Source organism: Delphinapterus leucas, chromosome 16 (assembly GCF_059928025.1).
Source record: "Delphinapterus leucas isolate spDelLeu-1000000601 "Yukka" chromosome 16, BTC_Dleu_Yukka2, whole genome shotgun sequence".
NCBI classification, from domain to species: domain Eukaryota; kingdom Metazoa; phylum Chordata; class Mammalia; order Artiodactyla; family Monodontidae; genus Delphinapterus; species Delphinapterus leucas.
In genome coordinates, this window is record NC_143144.1 from 21,127,719 (window position 1) to 21,141,282 (window position 13,564).

Sequence of the window (13,564 nt, forward strand, 5' to 3'; positions counted from 1 at the left end):
AACAACCCAATTCAAAAATGGGCAGAAGACCTAAATAGACATTTCTCCAAAGAAGAAATACAGATTGCCAGCAAACACATGAAAGGATGCTCAACATCACTAATCATTTAAGAATTGCAAATCAAAACTACAATGAGGTATCACCTCACATAGGTCAAATGGCCTTCATGAAAAAATCTACAAACAATAAATGCTGGAGAGGGTGTGGAGAAAAGGGAACACTCTTGCACTGTTGGTGGGAATGTAAATTGATACACCCACTATGGAGAACAGTATGGAGGGTCCTTAAAAAACTAAAAATAGAACTACCATATGACCTAGCAATCCCACTACTGGGCATATACCCTGAGAAAACCATAATTCAAAGAGAGTCATGTACCCCAACGTTCATTGCAGCTCTGTTTACAATAGCCAGGACATGGAAGCAACCTAAGTGTCAACCGACAGATCAATGGATAAAGAAGTTGTGGCACATATATACAATGGAATATTACTCAACCATAAATAGAAACGAAATTGAGTTATTTGTAGTGAGGTGGATGGACCTAGAGTCTGTCATACAGAGTGAAGTAAGTCAGAAAGAGAAAAACAAATACCGTATGCTAACACATATATATGGAATCTGAAAAAAAAAAAAAAAGGTTCTGAATAACCTAGGGGCAGGACAGGAAGGAATGAAGATGCGGACATGAGAATGGACTTGAGGATACGGGGTGGGGGAAAGGTAAGCTGGCATGAGTGAGAGAGTGACATGGACATATATACACTACCAAATGTAAAATTGGTAGCTACTGGGAAGCAGCCACATAGCACAGGGAGATCAGCTCAGTGCTTTGTTACCACCTAGAAGGATGGGATAGGGAGGGTGGGAGTGAGATGCAAGAGGGAGGAGGTATAGGGATATATGTATATATATGGCTGATTCACTTTGTTATAAAGCAGAAACTAACACACCATTGTAGAGCAATTATACTCCAATAAAGATGTTAAAAAAAGAAAAAAAAGTCAATTGCAGAAACAAAAACAAAACCTCGATTAAATCCTGGGCATGGGACCTGAATAGACAGTTTTCCAAAGAAGACATTCAAATGGCCATCAGTTACAAGAAAAGGTGCTCAACATCACTAATCATCAGAGAAATGCAAATCGAAATCACAGTGGGATATCCCCTCACACCTGTTCGAATGGCTAGCAATAAAAAGACAAAAGTGTTGTGGAGAATATGGAGAAAAGGGAGCTGTTGTGCACTGTTGGTGGGAATGTACATTGGTACAGACATTTATGGAAAAACAGTATCAATATTCCTAAAAATTTTTTTAAAAATAGAACTACCATGTGATCCAGCAATCCCACTTCTGGGTATATATCCAAAGGAATTGAAATCAATATCTCATAGAGATATCTACAACCCAGTGTACCTTGCAGAATCATCTGTGAAAGCCAATTGGAAGCGATGTAAGTATCTGTCAACAGATGAATAGATAAAAAAGCAGTAGGATATATGTACAATGGAATACTATTCAGCCATGGGAAAGAAGGAAATCCTGCCGTTTGTAACAACTTGAATAAAATTTGAAGGTATTATGCGAAGTGAAATATGTCAGAGAAAGACAAATACTGTGTATCACTTATATGTAGGATCTAATACAACCAAACCCAGAGAAACTGACAGTAGTGTGGTGGTTACTACGGGCTAGGGGTTGGGTGAAATGGGAAGATATCAGTCAAAGGGTACAAACTTTCATTTATAAGATTATCAAGTTCTGGGGATCTATTGTACAGCCTGGTGATTATAGCTAATAATAATGTATTACATACTTGAATGTTGCTGAGAGTAAATCTTTATAATGTTCTTACCACAAAAAAGAAATGGTAATTGTGTGCCTGGATGGAGGTGTTAACTAATGCTGTGGTAGTAATCATTTTGCAATGTATAAATGAATCAAATCAACACCTTGTATACCTTAAACATATACAATATTCTATGTCAGTCATACCTCAATAAAGCCTGGGAAAAAGTTAAAACAACTCTGTAAGTTTCTGATTACAAATACAATCAGTCCCCCGTATCTACAACTTCTGCATCCATGGATTCAACCATCCTTGGATCAAAAATATTTTTTAAAAATTCCAGAATATTTCAAAAAGCAAAACTTGAATATACCATGCACTGGTAACTATCTATATAAGATTCATATTGTATTTACTACTATTTATGAAACATTTACATTGTATTAAGTATTATAAATAACGTAGAGATGATTTAAAGTATAGGGGAGAATGTGAATAAGTTATATGCAAATACTATGCATAATTTTATATAATGGCATCCTCAGATTTTGGTATCTGTCGTGGGGTGGGGTGGGTCCTAGGACCAGTCCCAGAGGATACCAGGGACAACTGTAAATTACATTATATTGGAGAAAGTATCTAACAGTATCTAAATAGGTATATGATAATCATATCCATTGCAATAATTGAAAATCATTATTCAGTGTGCATTAGGTCATATGTCCTAGGGTTCGTTGAGAAATAAGACACACATGGTCTCTACAATTAGTATGTGGATGTAATTATCTTGGACATGTAAGTGCACAACAGAGGCAAAGTGTTAGATGACTTTATAGGAAGAGAGAATCAAATAAGCTGTGAGGAAATGTGACACTACATCAGGTGTATATTTGTGACCACATAGTGTTTAAATTGGCCATTTGGTAACATAATTATGGAATTTTGCTGAGCGCCCTCAAAAATATGTTAACCAAAATGAATAAAGGTTTATTCTCTATCAGAATCATGATTGAGTAGTTTGAAGGTGTCCACCTAATTTATTTATCTGCCACTGATTGAGAAAATAAAATGTGTCAAAAATGGTTCTATAAACATACAGAAATGTTCTTTACCTCAATACATTATAAATAGAGAAAAAATAAGGATTGAGACCACAATATGGTATGAGAGCTATATACAATTTGTTACCATTAGGCTTAAGTATACTTAAGTCTACATAAGCATAATGATATGTTAACATGTATATAACATCAATATGATATTAATTTTCTATTATAATTCCAGAGAACTTCCTACACCAGACTTAAGTATGGGAAAGAGTAGGCTCAATTGCATTTCTAGGCCAATTTATTTTCTCACATTTTCCAAGTTCAAATGATCCCTTCTTGTTGGCCCATCTCTTTTTTCTTGTCTCATATTGTTCGGTACCAGAATGAGCACTTCTGTTATCAAGGTCTGCATTTGCAAGCGAGTTTAACCTTATTGTAAAGCAAGCAAATTAACCAGAGGAGATCAGGAAAGAATGCAAAAAAAATTCCATACATATGCAGAGGAAAGAGAACAAAGGGAAACTTTTTTTAAATTAATTAATTAATTTGTTTATTTATTTTTGGCTGCGTCGGGTCTTGGTTGCTGTGTGCGGGCTTTCCCTAGCTCCTGCAGGCAGGGGCTACTCTTTGTTGAGGTGCGCAGGCTTCTCATTGCGGTGGCTTCTCTTGTTGCGGAGCACAGGGTCTAGGCGCGGAGGCTTCAGTAGTTGTGGCTCACGGGCTTCAGTAGTTGTGGCTCGTGGGCTCAGTAGTTGTGGCATACGGGCTTAGTAGTTGTGGCTCGTGAGCTCTAGAGCACAGGCTCAGTAGTTGTGGTGCACGGGCTTATGTTGACATGTTGCACATGCTGCTCCATGGCATGTGGGATCTTCCCGGACCAGGGCTCGAACCCGTGTCACTTGCATTGGCAGGCGGATTCTTCTCCACCAGGGAAGCCCCGAGGGAGACTTTTAAAACTAAAATATTTCTAACCTCTCATAATTTAGCGTTTATAGCCTGGAAGCTCAGTTTCATAAACAATTGCTGGTCCCACGATGAAATTTGCCGTCTTTCCCTTGCAGGTTTAAAGGGTATTTTTCATTCTGTTTCTTTCTCTTTCTAACACAAGCAAAAAGTTACACAAGCTGAGAGTGAAGCAAAAATCAAAGCCTAGAAGTATGTATCCTTCCCTCCAAACCATGGTTAATCACTAATTTCCTCGCAATAGTCAGCAGAGACATTAAATACAGCAGAGGAGATGGACTCCCAGAATGGCAACATGAGGACCTGAGTAAGTTGTCCTCCCAGAAAAATAATGAAATTACTGTCGAAACACTGAAATTAACTATTTCAGCATTCAGGAAATTAACCAACGAAACAGAATAAATTGAAAAATCCTTTATTCAAGAAAAATTACTGAACCTCTGTAAGAGAGCATTGCTTGTGGTGTTTCAACTTGGGTCTATTCCCATGGCCTTTCAGTTTCCCTCCTACCCCATCTCTCAGGTGCAGTAGCTCTGGAAAACTGATAGACTCACAGCCAATGGGGAGCGCTAACCTCTTTTGGATCTCAATTATAGGACCCACCCCCCATTAGCAGTGAATTTTTCCATTGAACTCTGTTTCCAAGATATGTGGCTGTTTGACATGACTCACAGCTCATTTCAGTAGGAAGGGAAAAAAAGCCCTATCTCCTGGGCATTAGTAAAAAGTATAGCAATCACCCTGAAACATCATGGATGTTTAAGGCTGTGATTTCTGTTGTGGTAAACAAAAACCCAGCATTCCCCCCAAAACATTAAAAGAAGGTAGTAATGAATTAGATAATCACAGGGGACTTTACAAAGCTTCAACGTATTCCTGCAGATCTAGAAGGCTACGCATAGGCAAAAGGTTGTACACATTTCCAGGATAGAACTGGGATAGGAAAAGACCACTGTCATTTACCGCTGGCTGACCTTGAGTCCATACCCAAGCAAGAAGTGAAAGCTAAAGCTGGCTTATAAACTGCCTGAAGTTCAAAGGTGTGCCTTTGGCAAAAGATGGAAATCAAGGCTTTTAAGGAAATTTCCTGACCAATTAATGAATGACCACTAAATTATAGTGATCCAATGAACCCAGGAAGCCAGGCTTAAAAATTTTTTTAATGCAAATATTAAAAAAAAAAGGAAAACTCCATGCTGTGTACCACAGACAATGCACAATCTACAGAATTCATACAGAAGAGTGGCTAAACAAACAGAAGTAACAAGAAAACTAACAACAACAAAAATAAATATTTATTTATTTTAATAAATTTATCTGAGAACAAACTTTGGAGGAAGGGATCTGACACTAGAATTGTTAAAATAAATTACAAAAATGTCCAGTTTTCCAAAAAAACAATTACATGATACCCAAAGAAACAGGAAAGTTTTCTACATACATGGCAAAAAAAAAAAAAAATAGCCAACAGAAAACGTCCCTAATCTAAAAGTGTGTGAGCTATATTTTTAAAATGGAAAAATTTTATGGTATATAAATTTTACCTCAATAAAACAATAATATAACATATACATTTAGATGTTGAAATTAGGCTTACTTTACACTAACATCATTGCATAGAATTACAATTGTGCCTAAACTAAGGATAATGAATTATATATAATTTTCAATAGCCCATGTCAAAAAGAACATAGGGATTTGCAAAGGTTTATGTTTTAAACATTACAAAGCCATAAAACGAATGTATACCAACCTTTCGTCTGCTACCATTTAGGTGAGCATTTCAATTGACACTTTTTGCTTAGTGATTTTCTAAAAAAAGAGTAAATTAGACCCCTTAAACACTGAATATGCATTTCTATGCTTTAACACGTAGACTAGCCATCCATTTTATACTTTTGGTAGACAATTGTTTTCATACATGAGTATGTAAAAGTAACACACAGTTTCGATCCAGTTTTGCATTTTAAACTACGGTGGAAGGTGGATTTTTTTTTTCTAAAGGAACATATCAATCGTAAAATGTACCACACTGTAAATAGTGTGTGTAAAATTGTGTCTCAGCAGGATAACCAGACTGAAAGTTTGGGGACTGATATGTTCCTCTGGTAAAAATGCCGCTCAATGAGTTAGCAAAATTTAAGAGTAGAACAATAAGAGATAATGTAACATGTTCTAAGTACATTGTGAAAAAATAATGTTCTTCTTTTCACCTCCACCATGTAGTCCGTCATCTGTGTACCTAGCTATACTAATCAGAGACATTTGTTCAAAAGGCAGTGATGGTGAAATGTAAACATATATGCCAAGCTGCAGAGATATAACCATGCAAATCCAGATCATGTGCAAGATAGTTATCATACATAGTTATCATTCACGGGCCATTTGAACAAAGAAATAAGTTTTTCTTTTAAAGAAAATAAAGCTGTAAAGTTACATCTGAATTATAAAATGAAAGTTAAAGCTTGATCTTTGCATTTGAAAATGTCCGAAATTATTTAAGGCACCTGGAAGTCAGGTAAAAAATATACCGCAAGCCCCCAGGAATACGGAGAAAGTATTTGGAAAATGGAGGCAGCGGCTTGCAAGATATTTTAATGGATTTATAAAAGCTCATGTCTGTAAGAGACTTTTCTTTACTCAAGAAAATGTCATAGAGATGTATGTCACAGACAGTGCTTATGAACAATAGAGTAATTCATAGCTTTCTTTCTGCAATTCCTGTGGTCTCTTTGTCAAACTGCTTGTTTACATGTATGATTGTCTCCTGACATATGAAGTTAGGTGACAATACATGTGAACTTGTGTTGCTCATACAGCTTTCACACACCAACTGGCTTAGAAGTATCCTTAATCTAAAGAATCTTTATGTAGTTGTTCAGCTAAAGTTTGTAAGAAAAAAATGTAGATAGTTTTAAATTAGCCGTGGATTGAAAGTAAGTACATAGCTGTAATTCACTTATTAAACTTCTCACTTGCCCTCTTGACATTAAAAAAGAATATGTTTATTTGAGTGGAAATGTGTTGATAATTTACCTTAAATTAAGTAAAATAGAAAATAAGAGAGGGACAAAGAGGCAGAGAAAACAGTCTAGTAGCTTTATGGCTTGGATATGCTTCCATAAGTGTATTATTTGAAGGACTTTTCTCCCTGGCATTTATAAGGAAGGAATTTAGTTCAGTAACTTCATCATTAAGACCTACAGAGTCTTAGACAAATTCAATTTTGATACTTCTTTCTAAAGCTTATTAAGTGTATAAAAATTTAACATTTATTAAATGTATTTAAATTTTTCATTCTTATTTTTACCATGAATAATATTGTGTTAATAACGGTGCACAGTTAGGTGGGTTAATAGAGGTGTAAAGTCATTGTAACAATACCTGATGCATAAATTGTTGGTATGATTATTATTATTAAGGTAGTTCACCCCTAAGTGATGTGTTAAAATAAGTGAGGCTTGCCTTAGTGCTCTCTCATCTTCCTTTTTATCAGTCTTTTCCTTTCTATTCCCTGTCCCTCAATACTTTTCTCTTGATTACTTTGTATTTATTTCAAGGATATTGATCTCCCTGGTAACTATTTCCTTTTTCCAAAAAAAAAAAAAATTAAGAAAACAATTCCATTTACAATAGCATAAAAAAGAATAAATTATTTAGGAATGAATTTACCCAAGAAGGTAAAAGATCCATACACTGAAAACTACAAAACTTTAATGAAGGAAATTGAAGAAGACACAAATAAATGAAAAGATATCTCCTTGTTTGTGGATTGGAAGAATTAATATTGTTAAAATATTTCTAATACCCAAAGTGATTTACAGATTCAAAACAATTCCTATCAAAATTCTAATGGCATTTTTCACAGAAATAGAAAAATCCTAAAATTCATATGGAACCACAAAAGACCTCAGATATCCAAAGCAATCCTGAGAAAGAAAAACAAAGCTGGAAACATCACACTTCCTAATTTCAAATTATATCACAAAGCTATAGTAATCCAAACAGTATGATAATATTATAGACATATAGGCCAAAGGAACACACTAAACAGCTCAGAAATAAACACATAAGTATACAGTCAACTAATTTTTGACAAGCATGTCAGAAGTACAAAATGGGGAATAGATAGTCTTTTCAATAAATGATAATGGGAAAACTGTATACCCAGGTGCAAAAGAATAAAATTAGACCCATACCTTATATCATACACAAACATCAACTCAGAATGAATAAAAGGCAAACTTAAGACTTGAAACCATAAAATTCCCAGAATAAAATGGGGAAAAAACTCCTTGACCTCAGTCAGCTATAAAACAACATGGATGAAACTTAAGGGTATTATTCTAAGTAAAATAGGGAGTCACAGAAGGACAAATACTGCGGATTCCACTTATGTGGCATTTAAAGTAGTCAAACCCATTGAAGCAAATAATAGAATGCTTCTTGGTAGGGACTGGGGATAAGGAGAAATGGGAGTTGTTAATCAATGTGAATTAAATTTCAGTTGAACAAGTGAGATCTGTTGTATAATGTTGTGCCTATAGATAACAATACTATATTATACACTTAAAAAGCTAAGAGGGTAAATCTACTCTTAAGTGTTCTCAAATAAATAAATATTTTAAAAACTTTAAAAAATAATTGGAAACAAAATTACTAATGGCAATAAAGAATTACACATGAACATGATTGAAAAGTGATTTGAAGATGTATGTCTAGGCCTGGCACTCTTAATCTTAGGCAAGTCATTTAACTGCCTAACTCCCATATCTTCATCTTTAAATAGGATAGAAAAAGTGGATTATCTAAGGCCTATGTTATAAAATTGAGAGTTTATAACTATCATTTTATAAGTACAAAATAAGAACAATCCACATAGGGAATATGTTTCTTTTATGATAAATGTTGACATTTTTAATATTGTTATAAAATACTTTTCCTTTCTGGAAGGACAGTTGTAGATCAGGATAGCTACCAATCTAAGGCACTATTTTAAAGCCAAGTGAGACACATTTTCAAAGATAAAAATCCTGTACAATTCTGGTAGGAAAAAATTTGTGATTTTTCACTTATTACAGGGAATACTGAGTGTTGAGCAATATGGGTGTCCTCTATCTGATCCTAGGAAAATCCTAGAATAAACAAATACGAATAGACAGTAAGTGGCCGTTATTATTAATACTATTAATAATTTCTCTTCCTTAGTTTATATGATTTCAGTAACTTATGCCACTGAAATATCTTACCTATTAAAATGATAATATGATAAGTCTTTTTTGTGTAACGCCTCAGCAACAAATAACCTCATATTTTCAGTGTCTAGTAAGACAGTTTATTTCTCACCCATATAATATGTCATATTTTATGGATTGGTTGTAGATATGATTTGCAAATCCAGCACCCTTGATACTGTACATGCTGATTTTGTAGCATAGGAAAAGTGCAAGGCAGATGATGGAAACATAGTAGCTTTTAATGCTTCTACTTAAATGTTGTGTATGTCACATGTGTTCATGACTATTGGCCAACATAAACCATGTGACTAAGCCTAATATCAGTTGGGTAAAGAGGTATACCACTTCCTAAAGAGGCACTACAAAAGACATTTCAGGGCTTCCCTGGTGGCGCAGTGGTTGAGAGCCTGCCTGCCAATGCAGGGGACACGGGTTCGTGCCCCGGTCTGGGAAGATCCCACATGCCGCAGAGCGGCTGGGCCCGTGAGCCATGGCCGCTGAGCCTGCGCGTCTGGAGCCTGTGCTCTGCAATGGGAGAGGCCACAACAGTGAGAGGCCCGTGAACTGCAAAAAAAAAAAAGACATGTCAGTGGGTAGGTATGATGCTTTCAAACGAAAGGGGATAAATATTTGATCAATAACAACAATCTACCGTGGCTACTTTTCCCCAACTTAATCAATATTCTTAAGTAGGCACAATTTCAATGGTATCGTATGTATTACTTCAGAGGTGTAGATTTTTGTTTATTCACTTATAAGGTCTCAACTTATAATACCTACTGAATTTGAATTTGTGCTAATGTTGCTGATTTGATATGGATTCAGAAATTTAATTTAAAAGTGCAGTTTGGGATTTAAAATACTTATATTTCAAGATATTCCTGACACACATTTGTTATAATTGACATATTAAAGAAATTAATTTATCTAAAACCTGAGGGTATCTTAAATTTTGTACCCTTCTTATTCTTTAAATGGAAGAAGTAGTATTTCTTCTTGAGGGATTAGAACCAAAAGAGAATTTGACTCAACTTTCTTTCATTTGACTTTGAAGAAGGAAGTCTAAATAAGAGAAACTATGTCCTGGAAATGTAGGCTCTGAAGAAGAAATTAATACATCAAATTTTCACAGAAATTATTTTAATGATAATCAGAGAGTTAGCGAATTCAGTTTTTGTCTGATTTTCTTTTCCCCCCTAAGGCAAGCACACAGCATATACTTAGAGTTGTAGATATAAGCCTTAAAATGTAAATTTCTAAGCAGAGTATGGCAAAATAGATGAAAGTGTTCCATTAATGTCAGTGGGAGCCATGGAGGTAAATCCTTTTTCCATTTGCGTCAAAAACGAAGCCCTAAGCAAGTTTTGCAAATGGCAAGTTTTGCAAATGGCAAGAGAAATAACAGTTTAGTCATGAAACTATTGCTCTTAGTGTAAATGTATTAATTCATTATACCAACTTCTCTGCTAAAGTCATTTTCTAAATGGTTTCTCAGCCAAAATGCCTGGCATGATGAAAATCTAGATTTTGGTTGTTTCCTTTACCCCCATATTTTGGTAATTCTTTAAAAAATACCCTGCATCAAATATCTTTCCAAAAAAAGTCTTTAAAATTTATGACAGTTTTATTATTTGATAATGTTTTTCATGATAAAAAATAAACCGACAGAATGTGAAGAAAATTCACAATTCTATTGTAAATTCTAAGAAAATTTTGATTAAATTGAATCATTGTGATAGCTCTAGAACAGGGATTAGCAAACCGTGGCCTGCAGTCTGTTATTTAAATAATGCGTCATTTGTTTACATATTATCTATAGGCTCTACTTTCACGCTACAATGGCAAAGCTGAAATAAAGAAAGGGAAGGGAAGGGAAGGGAAAGGAGGGGAAGGGAAGGGAGGGGAGGGGAGAGGAAAGGAGAAGAGGGGAGGGGAAGGGAGGAGAAAGGAAGGAAAGGGAAAGGGAGGGAAGGGAAAGGAAGGGAGGAGAGGGGAAGGGAGGAGAAGGGAGGGGAAGAAAGGGAAGGTAAAGGAGGGAAGGGAAGGGAGGGGAGGGGAGGGGAAGGGAAGGGAAGGGGGAGGGGAGGGGAAGGGAAGGGAGGGCAGGGGAGGGGAAGGGAATTGGAAGGGAAGTGGAAGGGAAGGAAAGGGAAAAGGGGAGGGGAGGGAAGGGAAGGGCAGGAAAAGAAAGGCAAGGCAAGGCAATGCAAGGCAAGTCTCCTTTTTTTGTAGGACACAGATGCTTGGCTACGTGGCTTAAGCTAAATGATAGAGCCACTCTGTACTCAGCAGATATTTTTTCTTTCTCCACAGATTCCTACCATCCCATAAGATTGGAACTTCATCCTTTTTAATGGGAACAAGCCTTACCTCTTCCATTCATTATTCATTGGATGTGTCAGTAATAGCGACATAGTTTGTCAGCCACACCTCTGTTCATATTTCTCTTTGTTAAAATCACACATCTCTTGGTTTCTTTGGCCCTTGTGGGGACACAAGAGTCTGAGATGATAGTACCTTCCATATGGCTCGTTTGAGAAATGTCTGCTATGAAAAACCAAATCTTGCCACATGCAAGCACAAAGGTTAATTTTTGAGGAAAATAATATTAAACTTGATTTTAATCTCCAATCCAAACCAAGTCCTTCAATTCAGCATTTCTAGAAATGTTCAAAATCACTGATGTTTTGATTCCTATTGATTCTTACTGAAATTACTCAGTTGACTGAAAATTTGGAGAGAAGAGAGGAGTGAATAAACATCATTCTCTAACTTCTATGCCAACACTTGAACCCCAGCAGTCCTGGAGCTGAGTCTCTCCTGTGTCCCACACCTGGCAAGGAAGAATTGTACTACCAAATGCCCAATCTTTGGTAAAACCAATGTGGTAAGTGGACAAAAATCTGTAAATACACAAAAGGGATATTTCTCTCCTGATAGCACACACCGTGCAGCCCCAAAGCAGGAACTATTTTTTGAAGCATTGAGAAGATAGCTCCTGCTCCTCCATCACTCAGATCTGCCCAAGGGACTATTTTGCTTGGTCAGAAAGAGAAAGAGGTCTTATGAGCCTGTGGAGTAAGCCCTTCTTGGTTCTCTATGAGTTGCTTTTCTGAACATAGAAGAGGCTCTCCTCTTACTCTCACTTCCTTGAATTATACAAACCTGGATCAAGACCCAGACAAGGCCTAGGTCTCTTCAGACTCTCTTGGGCTCAAGAGCACACTCGACTGACAAGTAAAAAGGTCAAGATTTCTTTTTGTGGCTGCATTAGAAACCCCATCTCCTGGAGTCTGGGGGAGAATGGATACATGTATACGTATGGCTGAGTCCCTTTGCTGTGCACCTGACACTATCAAAACATTGTTAATCAGCTCTACTCCCATATAAGATAAAAAGCTAAAAAAAAGAAAGAAAGAAACCCCATCTCCTGATTAATGAATTCCACAATTTACACGTAAAGGATGGGAAGACAGGGCCATTTCATGGATGAGTGACCTATGCAATTGCAGAGGACCCCATGATTAGAAGGGCCCAGTGTTAATGTTCTACTATTATTTTGAATTTCTAAATCTCTTTAAAAACAAACGATGCTGCATTTTCATGATGCATAGAGTCCCATAAATCATGTAGCTATCCTGAAGAGAGGTATTAGAAGTCACACTCTTTTTGTTACCAACTCTTCCCCAACAAGGGTCCTCCTGCTTGGTGTCATTTGACCCAATAGAATGAGATCGAGTTCAGTTCAGAAGCAAAGGGAAGTTTTATTCTTTGATTAAAGAACGGAGAGAGCCTTAGGGTTAGGAATGTCGGGGGAGGGATAAATTGGGAGATTGGAATTGAGATATACACACTACTATACATAAAATAGATAACTAATTAGGACCTACTGTGTAACACAGGGAACTCCGCTCAATACTCTGTAATGACCTATATGGGGAAAAGAATCTAAAAAAGAGTGGATATATGTACGTGTGTATAACTGATTCACTTTGCTGTATACGTGAAACTAACACAACATTGTAAAGCTACTCCAATAAAAATTATTTTAAAAAAAGAGAGAGAGAGGTTTGAGTTTGACCTCTTGAGGCCAGACTGTCCCTGAAAGGCTGTGGGCAGGGCTGCTTTACGGGGTTCTTGCCCGCGGGGCGGGGCGGGGCGGGGCGGGGCGGGGCCGAGTTCTCCTGGTGCCGGGCGCATCTGTGCTGCTTAAGGCTCCGGATCTTCCGCTCCCAGTGTGCAACACAGCACGTCTCCACGCAGCCACGGAGCTGTGTCGGTGCAGCCATTTTAGACTAAGAGCTCTGGTCTGAAGCGCCGAGACAAAGCCTGTGTGGCACCCTAGGAGCAAGTGAATCTAGATGAAGCGAAAAGGAAAAGGAAGAAAAAAAGGTTAGACTTCATGTTATTACCGAGATTCTATTTTTATTCCCCAGGAATTATTAATGGGCTTTACCTCCTTGATCTCTTGTCCTGCTCGTCATCCTTGAGAGGAGCTGAGGGAACTGGTCCATCTTCTGAAAC

General features: G+C 36.8%; 1 pseudogene; it reads right to left on the reverse strand.

Moving 5' to 3' along the window:
* The window catches only part of LOC111183574 (DNA topoisomerase 2-binding protein 1 pseudogene), a 114,527-nt pseudogene extending 101,198 nt beyond the window's left edge, over positions 1 to 13,329 (reverse strand).
* Between the last annotated feature and the right edge of the window lie 235 nt (positions 13,330 to 13,564).